At 40.5% G+C, this 16,274-nt stretch overlaps 1 protein-coding gene across 1 annotated transcript in view; it reads left to right on the forward strand.

The window, feature by feature from the left end:
- Window positions 1-4,161: 4,161 nt before the first annotated feature.
- Window positions 4,162-16,274, forward strand: part of nck2a (NCK adaptor protein 2a) — a 28,976-nt gene continuing 16,863 nt past the window's right edge. The window contains exon 1 of the mRNA XM_061088550.1: window positions 4,162-4,225. The gene's annotated coding sequence lies outside the window, so the exon portion shown is untranslated. The remainder of the gene's footprint in view (window positions 4,226-16,274) is intronic.

Consider the following 16,274-nt stretch of genomic DNA (forward strand, 5'->3'; position numbering starts at 1 on the left):
CAACCCTGCGGTTCCTTAAAGAACAACCCTGATATAATTTGCGTTGGTATTTGCCAGTGGGACCAAACAGTATTTGTATTTAACTGGTTTGCAGATTTGTTTGTGATTTGGTTTAAAGGCTTATGGGCAAATACATAAATCACTCAACATCCCTGAAACCTTGAAATTACATGTTAGAGCTATTTGTTATTCAAAGTAAACACTAGGTTTTCACACAGGGCATGTTTGGATGCTTTAAAAGAAGCTTACTGTGCTCATGGTCATGTGAGGCTGCTCTGTGTGATTTTCATTAAGAGTCTGAAAGGATATCTCTGAACAGTGCATATACTGTACATGCCTTTCAAAGTACACACAGAGTGAAATACACAAAGTACACAAAAATCTTTTAAGATTCTCTGAACTGACAAAGTTCCCCCTGTGTCTTACAGCTCCACCAATGGCTAACTGGAAATGAAAATTGTATTGACCTATTGTACAACAAAAGCGGTAGAAAAAACCACAACTAGATTAACTCTCTTTTTCCAAGAATTTGTTTATCTTAACATCTTTAATGTTTTAATTGAATGCCTGAACCTGATGTGAATCACTTGTTATTATGGGTCTATTATTTGTACTAATGGACAAAGTAAAGTCTTTCTCTTGCTGCCACATCAGAAACACACACAACCACTGTTTCCCTGGGCCCGCAGGCCGCAGAATGGCAGGCATAGCAAAGGAGCCGCTGCCTTATCGCGTACATCATCACTTGCAGTCGTGGGACATAAAGACGGGCGCCGTTCTGCCAAAATAAACACCCAGTCTCATCAGGGCTATAACTGTAGCTTGGCTCTCAGTGGTCACTCAGCAAAATGATGTGGAGCGGCTGGTGAGAATATGAAGGCGCGTGGATCTGAGATGGAAGACATCCTGGTTGCAACAGTAACGGTAAAGTGTTGAGGAGTGTTACTAAGTCTCGATTCAAAAAATCAAGATGAAGTGTAATTCCTGTCATTCTGCACTTTCAACAGGAGCTTGGAATTCCCTGCCCGGATGAAATATCTCCTCCTATAATATTATCTCAGTCACAGACCACCAGCATTCTACTTTGTCATGTCAAATCAAATCCGACCATGAAATCTAGTGAAACCAGCTTTACGTCTTGTTGTGTCAACACGCACCTCAGCTCTTTCCAATTATGCTGGAGCTGGCTGTGTCAAAAGGGCCTATTGTCAAAAGTACATCTCAAACAAACAAGCGTGTGCTTGTACTTAGTCGTCTAATTGCATTCTAATCAAACTGTTTTTTGGTGTATGAATGTCATTGTATGCACTGAATGAGAGGCACCAGTGGGTTGGTTACCGTGACATCCGGACTTTGTGATATCGAGCTGGGAACATTGGTATGTGTGACGTGCACTTTTGTTTTGCTTTTCTGTCAGGGACGCTCTGCCCCCTTGTGACAGAAAACCCATCACTTCAACAGCCAAACGTCCACAGGGTGGGATTTGTGTAGTTTACCCTCAAACCATCTTCATTTGCTTTAGTAGGACTCTGGGATTAGCATGAAGAGACTTATACTTTTACTTCTCTTTCCAGTGTTAGAAAAAATCAATAGATACATTAATTTAAAAAACAGACGTGGAATAAGGGACAAGTAAGTTAAACGCAATTGTTCTAGGAAAACTGTTTAAACAACCATTTAGAAAGAATCCACTCAAATTTGTCAGTAGTCTATAAACAGGAGACTACGACGCCATGGCAACAAGGCCACATGCACCAAACTTTCTACCAATAGCTTCATCATTTTAGAGGTTTGGTTGAGAGTAAAATGTCTTAATGAGATGGTTTGGTGTGTCATCTGGGATCTTGTTGTAAAAATCCTACTATGGATGGAAGGATGGATGGATGAATGGAAGGGTGGATAATGGGTGGACGTATGGTAGGATGGAAGGATGAATTGAAGGATGGATGAATGGATGGATGAAAAGATGGATGGACTATGGAGAGGAGGATTCTGCCGCGATAGAGGGAGTTTCTACTGTTTTTGTTGATTTTAGGATTCAACGTTTGTCATTTTAAATGACTTTTTAAACTTTTATCTATTTGCTTTGATGGACAAAATGAATTAAAATGAATTAAAAATTAATCCTGCCATAGCCATGAATACTCATAAATCTATGAAATCCAATCACTTATATCTAACTAACAATAAATTGATCATCTCATTTCTGACGACCTTAAATAAATCTTTTGAGTTGTGCATTTGTCTTTTTGTCATCCCCCTATGATTAATAAAATAGAAACTGTCTGTAGATGAATGAGGTTTATGCATCACTGTATTACTCATGTCTGCTATTCATTGAACTCACGAATGGGTATAAATGACACAGGTTTAACAAATGATCACCTTGATACAACAAAGTTAAAGTAAATAATTTGGGTGTAATTCCCATTATGGTCAGCAAGAGGCACCATACTCCCCTGAATGTGTCTTTCTCCTCTGGCGTTGTCCTGGTCCCGGCGTTAGTGACGTCACCAACCAGACAGGCGATCAAGGTGGAAGAAGAGAGCAGGATAAAACCGGAAATGATATCCTCCTACAAATTTAAAGTATTTTCTTCTCAGTGGCTCATTGTTGAGTGAACTGACACATGATCCTGATCCTGAGTAAAGTCAGGACAAAGAAAAAGAACATGCATAACCATAATAATAATAATAATATGGGGGTCTGATAGATATGGCTAGGAAAGTGAAATACAGTTAATTATAAATAACGTTTCTGCAAATAAATATTTCATAACCAAGGCTTTAACATATGGCCTCACAGCTTCCCTATTAGTTTAAAATTTAATTATTTTTTAGTGCTGCTTTGATTTTTTTATGAAAAATTTAACAAAGAGAGATTTTGTACATGAATTTTAAATGTTTGCCTGTACAATGTAGTTATAGTAAATTAAATATTGATGACACTTAGTTTTGAATTTTATCTGTTATAGTTTGAGAGCTACACGTGTACATATTCATAACATGAATACTTTACCAATACAACTCAATATTTCTGTATTGAATATACTAGTAAGAAATATATTCAAGTCACCTCAACTTCAAACAGCTGAAAGAATTACGTGTTTAATGCGTTTGTAAATAAAATCAGAAAAGACAATAAATATTGATAGTAGTATAAAAACCAAAGAAATCATTCATGCAGAATTTTAAATCTCTTTTAAAATTGCTTCTTAAAAATGATTGATATTAGTAATGCCGGCTTGAAAATTGCCTCTAATTAATTTTCTGCTATTTGATGAGTGAAGTTATTGTTTAAATTCTGCTCTTAGATACCTGGATACCTGGGGAGAAAACCACCACATACAGTCAAGGGTCAATAGAGGCCCAGTAACATATTTTTATTGTGATATGTCTGTATTCCCCTGCCCCTTGTTTGCTCTTTTGATATGCTTTTGTGATAATTAAGGTAAAATACTTTTGGAATTCTTTTGCTTATTATATTAATTACTCAATTATAAATGCTCGATGTTATGAATTGTAATTAGAATGCTAATTTTGGAAGCAGATAATCTGCATGTTTGAATTTCTTTTTGAGCAAAAAAGTATATATATATAAGAAAGCCAGTATAACTTTAATACCTACACCAAGGTTACGTTTACATGTTTTTTTATTTGGTTGTTTGTAAGTAGGATTACATAAAAACTACTGGAGGGATTTCCATTTAACTTGATGGAAGGTTCAGGTACGGGTCAGCGAAGAACTCATATTGGTACGGATCAGTAATTCATGGATTTTGATTTTAAAAAAATCAGGCATGTTTCAAGGACTGAGTGTGTGCAATTTGGTGCTGATCCAAAAAAAACCCATCTGTATCTAATGAATTTAAATGTTGTTTCATGGAAGGGTCTGTTGGCCCTTTGCCTGAGTTATAAACTCTTCTCTACTGACTGAAATGTGATGTTTTGTTTTGACAGACTCGACAGGAAGTGCTGTGCTCCTCGCGTCCACCTTGTTAGCAGTGATTGAGGGGGAGAGGATGTGAGGCTGCGACAGAAAAACAATCGAGCCCAAGTCGACCTCGCGTCCAGCTCCTGATTCCACAGACCATCAACACGCACCGAACCGGAGCACCTGTGGATCTAAACGTCATTTGCGTGGCTCCACTCACCCGCAGTTCTCACGCAGCTTTTCCCCTTTTCCTGCGTGTTGTCGCGGTTTTCTCTCCGGAGTGAACACGAAGGTAAGACCGCAACATCCACTGGGTTAAGTTGGAGCGCCGGGTTTTTTTTTCGCGTTCTTTCAGTTTAAAGTGTTATTTACGCATCGTGATGTCTCCGCTAGCACCGGGGAAAGTTGCGACGGGAATCGCGTGTCACTTTGTGGACGTGACGCTGCCTCTTTGTCTACAACTAAAACACACTGCGCCCGGTTTGCGTTGAGTTCGATCTCCGCGGGGATAAAATACCAAATCTGCGTGGTTTATTTACCAATTCTCCGAACTGAAACACGTAGTTTTGATGTGTCCACTCGTCTGTTTTTGCAACATTTCTCCAGCAGCTCCTCAGAAAGGCCTGTGAGCTCAGCTCTGAATCTGATTTCCAACACATCTCCTGTTTTCTGGAGTTTTTTATACATTTCTCGTCTTTGAGAATTTGTTTTATGAATCATATTCAGTCGAGTTATCAGTAACAGAGTGAATGTCGTACGTTAAAGCTTCTGTTTTAAACGCAGTGGTTCGCACAATGAACCACATTTGCCGAAACACCACAGATTGGCGACTGGTGCCACATGCAGCAGAGGTTGTCAATGCTCCTAGTGGCTGCTCATGGTAACTGCACCGTATATTCCTCTCATCACTTAGTCATTGGTTTGTCTTGCTTGTCTGATGTGGTAATACAAGGATTGTTCTAAAAATAAGGATGTTGAACAGAGGGGAGTGGCATGCATGTGTTTTTCTGGTTTTAAAGCAACCCCATGTTACATGTATATTGCCCTCTGCAGCCACATGTGGGGATTAAATTATTTTGGGTTCAGTGTCCAAAGTATGTGTTTAAAAATGGGAGACATGACTGCTCCAGGAAGTGATGCCAAAGACTTGCTGGGCCTGATTGTGACACTTTGAGCTCAGTTACACACTTTCTCAAAGGAGGTCGCACCCACTCAACAAACGTACACAGATCAAAAGTTGGTAGATAGTATCGTAGAAAAGTTTCATTGTGTTGCTCAGATCTCCCTCACCGATCGAGGTTACTGGAAGGCACACTTCCATGGCACACCTATGCTGCAGACACTCCCTCTGTTAAGGGAACCATGGTAACAGAGTGTGGGACAAGGTTCGCTCAGCATGACAGGTATGTGGAAGGCAAGTGCACTAAGAGACTGCCGGGCCTGTATTTCCCAAACTTTTTTTATCTTGCATCAAGAGAATCTCCGGAGGTCAGTGGATGTCTGAAAGCAGCAAAAGAGAAATAGTCCTGAATAGAATCTCATTGGTAGTGAAGTCCAAATAAAAGCATGATCCCAGTCTCTTTCACAATGTGAGAGACACAGCTTAATGATTAAACAGTGATGTGGGATAGGTACTCACTATTGTCTGATACATAGACCTCAAAATGAGGTTAGATTGTGCAATAGAAAGACTGACGACTTTTATGAACACGCAATAACTAACTCAAGAATGAGGGGGAAGGACAAGTTCGAGTATTTATTAACGTGAGGTAGGCAGTTAAAGTAAGAACTTGAGGCATTTTGGAGAACTTGAGGACTCCCAGCTTCAGCCGATTATTACATTTTGTTCTGTGACCCATCAGATTCTGTCACCTGTCATGCAACAAGTTTGGATTGTGCATGCAAAACACCCACAGCCACATCAAATCCATTTAATATTATTTTCTTGATTCAAGGAATGCATATCTGGTGTTTAGTTTTTTTTAATTTAAATAGATATGTGGTTAAACTGTAAAATATCAAGCCTCAAGTCGCTTTTCCTGGAAATCATTGCAATTTAAAAAACAATATCGGTATTGAATTTTTTTTAGTCGTATGATCTTCAGCATTGGCCACTGAAACTCCACATTGGTTGGGCTCAATTTGAAAAATTTGGATAAGGATTGAGCTTCAGTAAAAAGCTAATGAACCATGTTCCAAATCCCATCAACCTCAGCTGTACTTTGCGTATTTGTTACCATGTCAACATCCTGAAGTAAGATGGTGGCTCTGGCAAACCTGGTATTTAACATCATTGTTATCGTAAGCATGTTTGCTTGTTGATGTTGGCTGATGTAAGTACAACCTCACAGAGCCTGTTGAATAACAGCTGACTCTTATTTTCCAAAATCTATTCACAAAACATCTTTCTCTTTTGGCTGTAATTTCACACCTTAGTACTTTGTTTTCTTCCTCTTATCAGTAGTTCAGGTATCAGTTGTCAGTTTCGGGCATCTCCTTCCTTCACTTTGCCTCCTTTCTGTTTTGACCTATCGTCATATCACTTCTCTGCCACCCAGCTTGAGTGTTCCCATGTCATGGCCAACAACTGAACTAACTGTCTGTTGGCCTCAGTGTCCCTGTGTCACCACTGGGCTCCAGGCCTAATCCCTCTCTGGGACGCTGAGGGGAAGACCGGGAAGGGAAGGGGTGAGACTGAGGGAGGGAACTAGGAGCAAGTAGAGCTGGCTACAGCACATTGTTACAGTATCTCACCTTTACAGTCACTCTGTCAACAAAGCCACAGCAAAAGCCGTGACGGTTGGATTTTTATCTCACTGCGATAATAATGCGACATATTAACCCCATCAAAATCGTTCATTCTTAAAACAGGAAGCAGTCACTTGCTTACCCTCACGCTAAATCTGACTCATAATTCATTAAATTTGTATTGTTTGTGTTTGGAAATCGTAAAGATTTCATGTCATTTTTTCACGAAGGTCTCTGATAATGTAGCACTTGTCTTTAGTGAGTGGGAGAAATGAAAGTTGCTCTCCTCAGCTGCTCTGGACCGTTTCATTCCTGAATGCCGACGCACTCCACAAAGTTGGAGGTGGCTGGTTTGACAACTGAGATCCAATCGACGGCCAGATTGAAACAAGTAGCGCTGCTGCTAAATGCACGTAGGGGAAACCCTTGTTTCCTATCAAACTACCTCGTGGCTTTGAACCAAGGAAGGATGCCGCTGGTATTACGATATCTTACTTATTTTAGCCATGGCTTGTTGGTGGTAACATTAAACAGTCTTGCTGCCTTTCCTTTATGCAGGACTGCGGCAAACGTACTTAGCCTTATTCCTCAGGGCTTCACTGCTCGCAGTTCTTATAACTGTGATCATCAACTCTGATTATTAACACTAATGATCATTTCATGGATTGTCCCTAGGCTGGAGCTAACCAGCCCTGGCAACACACACACACTCTACCTCCCCCCATGGTATTGTCGTAATGCGGTTACCGTCACAGCCCTATAACCACAGCTGAGGACTCGCCTGTGGATGGTACGTGGTTTTGTCAAGGCACGAGAGGCGATTACTGACAGAGCTGTGTTCCAGAGTATGAAATATGATGGTGTAGGAAACAAGAATGTTGTAGTAAAAGCTATATTCATTTAAAAACCGAAGGAGTGGCAGTCAGCTTTGAATTTCCCTCTCTACGACTGTCAGTATTTCCTAATTCACAGGATGATGCCAAAGATAAGATTTCAGTCAGCCTTCCTGAGGTTTTCAGGTACTTCACTGTGGAGATTGTAAATTTCGATTCCTCCTTCCTCAGACAAACCGGTCCATCAATTTATAAACAGGCTGAAAACGGCTCATTAAATTGTAATCAAGGAGGTGCAGCTCCCCCACACAGTCCTCTAGTGTGTACTGGCCTGGGTTCATATTACATAGCAGAAAGTTGTTACTTTGGACCATTAAGAGATGCGGAGTGAGGGGTGAAACCCAACACTTCTCAGCAGAGTGTAAAAGTAGTACATAATCTGAGGATCTTGGGTGCCTCTGCACACACACACACACACACACACACACACGCACACACACAGCAACACACACAGAAATAAAGTATTAGACCTGAAACGATGCTGCGTAAACAGAGAAAATAAGAAACTAGATTCCAAACTCGTATATTCACCTGCCCCAGCGTTTCAATTAAGACGATTGCCAATACATTTTTGTATGACAGAAAAATAATACAATGACCTTTTTCGCCTGTCATCTTTTCTAATACTGAAACTGCGAATACTGAGTACTGTTATTTGTGATGTTTTTTCACCTAATTAATCAAATTTAAAATGTTGATAAAATAAAGATCAATTTGTTATGTGATGTACAGCATTGTGACCAGATTTAGACCTGACCAATAGCACTGAGCTGCTACTAGAGAGTAAATATATGTTTCAGAAAGAGTTTCTGGGTAAACAACGAAAGATAACACTACATTCTAATTCAAATGCAGTGATTAACTAGTAACCACACCAATGTAAGTGATAATGTGGATGGGTGATGTTTTGATTATTTGACCACATGCTTTGTTTGATAAGGTCAGGGTTGCATTGGCATTGGTGCATCAATAATCATTAGTTTAATTTGTCATAAACAATAGTTATAGTAGGAAAATACGTTAATAGCAATATATGCAGTCTTTGAATGTAGAATCGTAAAAGTTGTGGATTGGAGAGAGGGCTGCAGCTCGTACATCAGCAGATGCTCCGACTCATGAGGAGAGTTGAGCTGTGGGTGAGTTTGTTTCATCATGGTGATTTCTGCGGAGAGTTTGACAAGCCCTTCATGCTCTAATTGATTTAATTAAGTGGACGTTTTCCCCTTTGGCTTTACTGATGCACAAAATGTCAGTATGTACACAAACATTGAGTATCTCGCCCGGAGCGCAAGAGCTGTGCTTATCTGTATTTCACAGAATGATCCGCGTTCCCCGTAAGCTTTATGCACCAGTGAGGACGCGATGGTACACGAAGGACTGCGTGGAGTACATTTGTCATCGCAGGGTTTGTGTGCGAGAGTCTTTTTTCGGAACTACCAATTTGTTGTGTCACTGGCACCCAACTAGGCATGGGCTGAAAAACAAAAACGGAAGCTAAATTTGAAGAGCGGTTGTGTGAGAAGGTCCGACTCCATCCTCACCTCGACAATTCAAAGAATAGAAAGATAACGGAAGACAATGTTGCTTTTTCTGTTTTGAATTTGTTTTGCACATGCTCAATATATAGACGGCAATCTACTGTACATGTGAGGAACCAGTCCTCCAAGTGGAGTATAATACAAACAACCACACGTCCCTGGTGTCTGCAGCTGTCAGTGAATGCCGCTATGCAGTATAACTGAGGCTTAAGACAGCCCACGTTACAGCAATGCCTCAGAGGTCCAGCCTCAGAACAATCTCTACCAATTCCTGTGTACGCTCCACAGGGCACCACAGCTTTAATGATTTGCATTGGTTAAGTGTTTTCTCTTTTGACCGAAAGACTGAATCTCTCAACATACTGCTCACTTTATGTGATGAGCACATACACTGGTTTCACTGTATTCCTATGAAACCTTCAACTGGCAAAATTCCATGTTCCCTGCATAATAAAACATATTCTATTGTCATAGATCTTAAGAAAACCCAGCAAAATAATGAATCTCCTGTATTTTCTTATTTCCCCTCCACAATGGCCACTTACATATGCACTGTTGGCTAATGTAATGTGTAATTTTACACTTAATTTAATTTTTTTACGTGCTTGCCATTTACTTCAATTGTATTGGATTTCTCTGCATAGAGTATAGTATGGCGAGTATAGATAATGCGTGAATTTTTTAGTGAACAATCCCTTTAACCTTCAATAGAAAATTTTGAAATTGCAAATTAGCAAAATTTTCTAATAAAATTTGAGAATGTGGTTCAGGGAAAATGCTGCACAACACCGAGTAACGAACAACTTCTCAAGGCTTATTAATAGACTTTTTGCTAGGACATGAGTTATGGGAGGGATTGTTCGCGTGGAATTTAACTAGTGAAAACCTGCCACCAGCTCCGCTGCTTCCATGATGCAGTAGATGAACAATGTGGACAAAATTACACAACGAGCAAGACAAGACACAACAGAGAACAGCTACTGGCTACATATCTGAATCAGAGAGATGACATGTGAACAGCCAGCCTTCCTGACATCTATCAACAAGTACTCAGCTTCTCTGATGTGATTCTGCTTCAGGAGCGTGACTAACTGTGTAAGGCTGCTGTCAGACTGACATATGAAAAACACAACTGTTTAAGTTGTGATCATTGTGACAATCATTACCACTGCATCTTTTATTACAGTAAAGTAGGGACTTGTGCAGCATTGTTTACCATTTTGAAAATGACAGAAAATCACAAAAACCAGACCCTGTTGATCATATTTCATTCGCCTGTTTTGAAAGCCTGTTTACACTCAGAATCTTGTATCTTTATTCTGCCTCGCTGTATATAAGTTACAAACACAGAAAGAGGGACATTGTTGTTCCGGCGTTAATCCGGCAGCAGTGGTAGTGACAGAGCCAGATCAATATCTGTGTAAAAGGGACCGTGGTACACCAGGGACAGACCACGACAGTGTTGTGTTACCCGCCAAGTCTCTGATTGTGGAACTCAATCGTGCTAATCTCAAATCACACACCGGGGCAACATTGTGTTGGCTTGTTTGCTTCAGTGTAAACAAGCTAAATGATGGCACAGGCAGGAGGGGGCTCACATTTGCGTTAACGCAGGGTTGAACACTCCGCTGCATTTTATTGGCCTCAATCTGCAGCTGTGATTCATTTACGAAGTCCTTAGCTGATTGTATTGTTGTTAAATATTGATGAGACTGTCAAGTGACATGATCCACGGAAATTAAGGGCCGTTCTTCAATTTGCATGAATTGTATCTTTTGTGATTCTGGTTTTCTATTATCTTTCAGTTTTAATTTTGTATTGGGTTTTTACACATCTTAACACCGGGCTGATTTTGATGCTACTAAATATTGACCTGTGAAATAATTTGGTTACATCTGTTGTAGTCCCTGTAAATAGTCTTTGTATTATTTTAAATCCTCAATGTCTTTTCCTGAACTCTCATCTCATATCACAACTAAATCTGGCAGCAGTCATCAAATGAAAGAGCTACTCTAACTGTTCATATAGTTCATATAGTCATGTGACAAGCCTCTGTGAAGTTCAGTCAAAATCACTCGCACCGACCATCTGGACAAGTGGGTGGCTAATCATCAATGATAATTCACAGCTCATGAATTTTGTACGAGGACAGATTGATGGTTGGAAAACAGCAGCTCAAGTTGGATTTTTCTGCTCTAAATATTTTAAGGAAAATCAAGTGAAATAAGCAGCTAATGTAATTTTCATGAGATAGGCTGAAAGGACATAATTTCTTAGGCTAATTTGTCCTGAAACCTGCTGGTGTTGCGTGCATTGGAGTTGAGTTAGTTGCTGAATGGAGCAACATGATAGGCCCCTTCTAATCCATTTGCACCCTGTCTCTCTCGCGCTCTCATTCTCTCTCTCTAACACACACACACACACACAGGCACACATGACTGCAGCCAGAGGAAATCCTGCGTTATTTATGAGATGTATGGCTCCAAGTGCCACAGGACCCTCCTGAGAATTCAAGACTGCACACATACACAATATTTGGCCTGTGGAGTCTTTATTTCCTGCTCTCTCTCTCTCACACAGTCATATACACTTGCTGCAAGACATCTGTTTACGCTCTCTGCTGTTTTGCCCCGGCGGAGCCACAGTTGTTTTATTATGGCCTTCTTCTGCCTCAGCAGTGCGTGGGGGCCCGCTGGCAAATGCTTGCTGAGTGTGGTGCTTCACTGTTTCATGTGGCAGCAGTTCAGTGGAAGGAGTGATATCATCATGCACGTCAAAGATGCAGAAAGGCAATGCCGTGCTGAGGTCACACCAAATCACCAGCAGCATTCAAGTGTATATCTTAAAATCTCAACCGGTGATAGAAAAAGTAGAAGGGAATTCTGTATTTAAACGGTTCAAGTGCAACCTTTTTTGGCCCAAACCAAAGTTGTTCATATGATTTAGAGAGGTCTTGATAATGGTTTCTTCTGTCCACCACAGGGGACATGTAGTTTGGATGTTACATGCCTTGTGTTAACACCATAGGCTTAATTAATATTAACCATGTTTGAATTAAACACGTTTGGTGGATTGCTCTCTCCAGGGTGGATGAGTATCCGCCCCAAAGGAAAGAGTTAAAGGGGACTTGTTCTTGAATGTGTGGAAGATGGAGTGGGAGATGGACAGGCAGATTCGTGCGGCATCAGCAGCAATGTGGTACCAGCCCATTGTGGTGAAGAAAGAGCTGAGCCGAAAGTCAAAGGTTTGGATTTAACAGTTGGTCTTAGTTACGACCCTCAACTTTTGTCTCTTGGTAGTAACCAAAAGATTTAGCAGCAGAGAGTAGCTTCTCCATTGCGTGCCTGCATGGCTCAGCCTTAGAGATAGGACAAGGGGTTCGGACATCTGGAGGGAGCTCGGAAGAGGCCCTTTGGATAAGCCTATATAGGAGGAGACCCAGGGTAGACCAAGAACTCACTGAAGGGACATATCCCATCCCATCCATATCCCATCTGGCCTGGGAACGCCTCGGGATCCCCTGGAGAAGCTTGTAAAGAGAGGCTGGGGAAAGGACATCCTGCTCAGCCTTCTGCCAGCATGACTTGATCTCGAATAGGCGGAAGAGCCTGGACGGATGGGCTAACTTATAGCTTAAACTAGAGCCTGACCTATGGGGGTTGTAAGGTAGTAAAGATACTTAGAGAGATGCTGGTAGACTTTTTTTTTTTACTTTGTACAAAACCAGGTTATCTGTGTCTTGGTCCTTAATACATATTCGATCTTTTAGATTATCAAGCACCAACTTGTCCTTATTAAAAATATGCTCACAAGAAAAGGTGAACAGAGGAGCGTGGAAAGTTATACAGTTAATTAGCGTAAGACTCTGCTGTTCCTCTCTTTGGGTAGTTGTTTCCTGTTCTCATTCCCATAACTTTTCTCTACTGTGAGAATGTCATTTCAAGGTCAGTGTCTTCTCCAGAGACTCTCCAGAGACAAGGCCAATTCTGATACTGTGTATGAATGCAAACAGAACGTGATTGAATGCAGTGCCTTTGTTAGCTTAGGTTGAAACTTGGCTCCCAGTTGACATGTTTGTCGTCCATGAATTTAAGAAAAAGAGATGTAGGATTTACTTATCCTTTCCATTTTGAACATACTGCTCTGGTCCCCGAACGGATTTGACGTCAACATCGGGTTAAATAACACAGACAAACAAACATGTGCAAGAAAGACAAGCAGCGCACCAGTAACAACTCCCTGCTCGGGTTCCTTAGAGAGAGTTCCCATGTGTCTTGGAAAACCTGGATAAATTTAGAATGTTTCTCATGGAAAATAACACTCATTACTGGAAAATAAATAACAGGGACCAATGTCCCAGAAAATGTTTGGTCTTCCTTGGAAGTATTTGATTAATTTTCACCTTCGGGATACTGATTTCTCCTTGAGTTTCATTTACTGATTTGTAGTCTTTTGGGACAATACCATTGTATTAGCGTGGACACATATCCAGGACAGCTTTTGAGCAAGCTCCTCAGAGGTGTGAGGAAAAAGCTGAACATAAGAGTTTGGGTAAGAATATGTAGCTATGTTATATCTGCATTGTTATCACCTTTATTGGGAAATGATATACCCGATTCGGTTTGTATAATCCTCTTTAACTGCAAAGACTGTGGAAATATTTACTGTGACTGTCCACTCAACTTACTTGACGTCAAGTAAATGGCCTGAATAAAATTCTGCACATTTGCACAGGGGACGTTTTAAGGCGTTCAACAGGTCTGCATTGTGTGGCACCAGTCTTTCTACATTGCTCTTGCTGCATGTGCCCTCTCGTGGGAGCCTCAGGGTAGCATCTGATCAAAGAGAATAATTCAGGTCCATAGCCAAGAGAGAAGAACGATGGAGCAGAAGGTAGAAAAAGAGAAGGTAAAGCTCAAGCCGCTGTAGAGTCAACAGTGGTTTTATGTTATACTGGGAAGAAGAAAGTGTTTCAGGGAACTGTTCCTGTGATTCCACATGAGCTAAACCCCAACTTCTTATTAAACTTACAGCTAAATAACCTATTTATTCATGTTACAACAGCCACCCAGTATTTGAAAGTTGAATAAGGGAGCAGTTCAGACTAATAAAACAAGAAACCTTTTCTTAATTTTCCTGTAGTGAGGTGGCATCCTGATGAGTTGAAGTGAGTTGATTTGGCTTCCTTTACACTGTTGCGTATGTTGTTGTGAATGCTGCATACTTTTGTACAATTGCTTCTATAGATGAAACATTTATACTTGGGGCAGTTGGGTTCTAAACCATTTCTATCTTGCAGCCTACACGAAGGTGTCAAGTGCTCTTTGCTAGTTTCAGACCTACGCAGTTGTCATTTTCCCATCCCAGCGCCCACATTCTTTAAATAGCAAATGCAATTTGGCCATCTGAGCACCCATAAAGCAGGTGACACCTTCTGTTTGACCAGTTGTGCAGTATACTCTAGTCTTCGTCAATGGACCTCTTGTTTGAATTATTCCCCTTGCCTTGACCCACATAGATAAGAAAACATTTGCTAGCAGGGATGATTGATAAATGTCTAATATAATTTTAAGAGAAAGTTATCAGGATTTGCAAAAACTCTTCTGAATTTGATTTTGTCTCTGTCCCCCTGGTTTTTCAAGTGAATATCCTTCTTTGAGCTACTAAAAGGAAAACTGGCTTAGATGTTAAAGTTGAGTGTGTGTTACGCTAGGGTTAGCCTAATGGTTACGTATGTATTGCAAACTACCTTGCTTGTTCCCCTGTCAGTTGGCAAAGGGTTATTGCACTTTTCATTGTATCAGTAAGTCTTACTTAATGAGCAGAACAGATCAAGGCAAGTGCACATACCACAGACATTTCTCGACAATTACCGAGAGAGATGGACACTCTTCTGCATCTCCATACTTAACCCCAACATGCATTCTGCAGCAGATACAGATACCAGTCATTGGGTATTAGTAAAAATTTAACATCAAAGGGTATGTATTTTTTAAGGAATGTAAATACAAATTGGCAAGCCCCTAAAAAATGGCAATAGCTATATATTCAGGTACATCTCCAGAAGGACAATATTATGGCATCATTAGTCATAATTTTGTAAAATGACAGTAATACTCATATTTCTAACATCCCTGCTACTGAGCTCTCTTCTTTCATTTACTCTGTGTTTCTGGTTGACTATATCAAGTGTTGACTACATGGAGTGTCAAGCTGAACTAACCAGCTTGTTTGGCTCAGGACATTTTGTCTATTTGCTTCCGCAAGCTGCTCAATTCCAACAAAGTAAACTTTGCAAGCCAATAATCCACTGCAGTGTGGAAATGTTTCTCACCTCCAGTCTCCAAGTGTCCCAATGTAGCACAGTGCATCACTTGTTCTCTGCACATCCTGCATCACTATTTTTTATTTTGACACAACTAATGGTGGCAATAATGCATTTGTTGAAAGAGAAACAGGCAAGCTACTTCTGAAAATGGGGTTTATTGGCAAATGAACAGTTGTCCACATTGGTGTTTTAAGCGTGTTTTTGTCCACACAAGCCAAATATGAACCTGCTTATCACAACTGCCTCTGTTTCCATCCTCCTCTATAATGTGTTTAAATACAGCTGACTTTATTGATTTCTGTTGTCAGACAACTGAATGATTCAATACTACCTGCTAAAGAGACAGTATTTCCTGAACTGCTCTTTTGATGCGTCAATCAAATCCTTATTTTATGATGACCGAGAACTGAGCTGACAAAATCAACAGAGATGCAGTCAAACAGGAAAAAAACAACACCTGGTCCAATTTGCTTGTTTCTTTAGCTTTGAGTGTCTTGGGGCTTTTTCATATACAACCAGCTGTTTTCAAGTGATTAAAATCCTTTAATTAAGTCATCAAACTAAAACAAAGCAGCTTCACTCAATGAGAACGGCCTCAATGTGGAAGAGAGCTTCGAAAACAACTCGCAAGATTGACCTAATGTTGCCGACTTTACAGAGGTCAAGAATGAACCTTCCAGGTCAACATGCACACAGAATAATTACATGTTAAAGGTCTGGTCCCTCAAAAGGACAGACATTTATCTCCCTAGTTTTCTGACTCCAAGCAAACTAAACGTATACATTTTTTCTAACGCTCTGCTCTCCTATTCCCCACGCAATCACACATAGCTT

This window comes from Limanda limanda, chromosome 16, assembly GCF_963576545.1.
Source record: "Limanda limanda chromosome 16, fLimLim1.1, whole genome shotgun sequence".
In the NCBI taxonomy this organism is placed as follows: Eukaryota; Metazoa; Chordata; class Actinopteri; order Pleuronectiformes; family Pleuronectidae; genus Limanda; species Limanda limanda.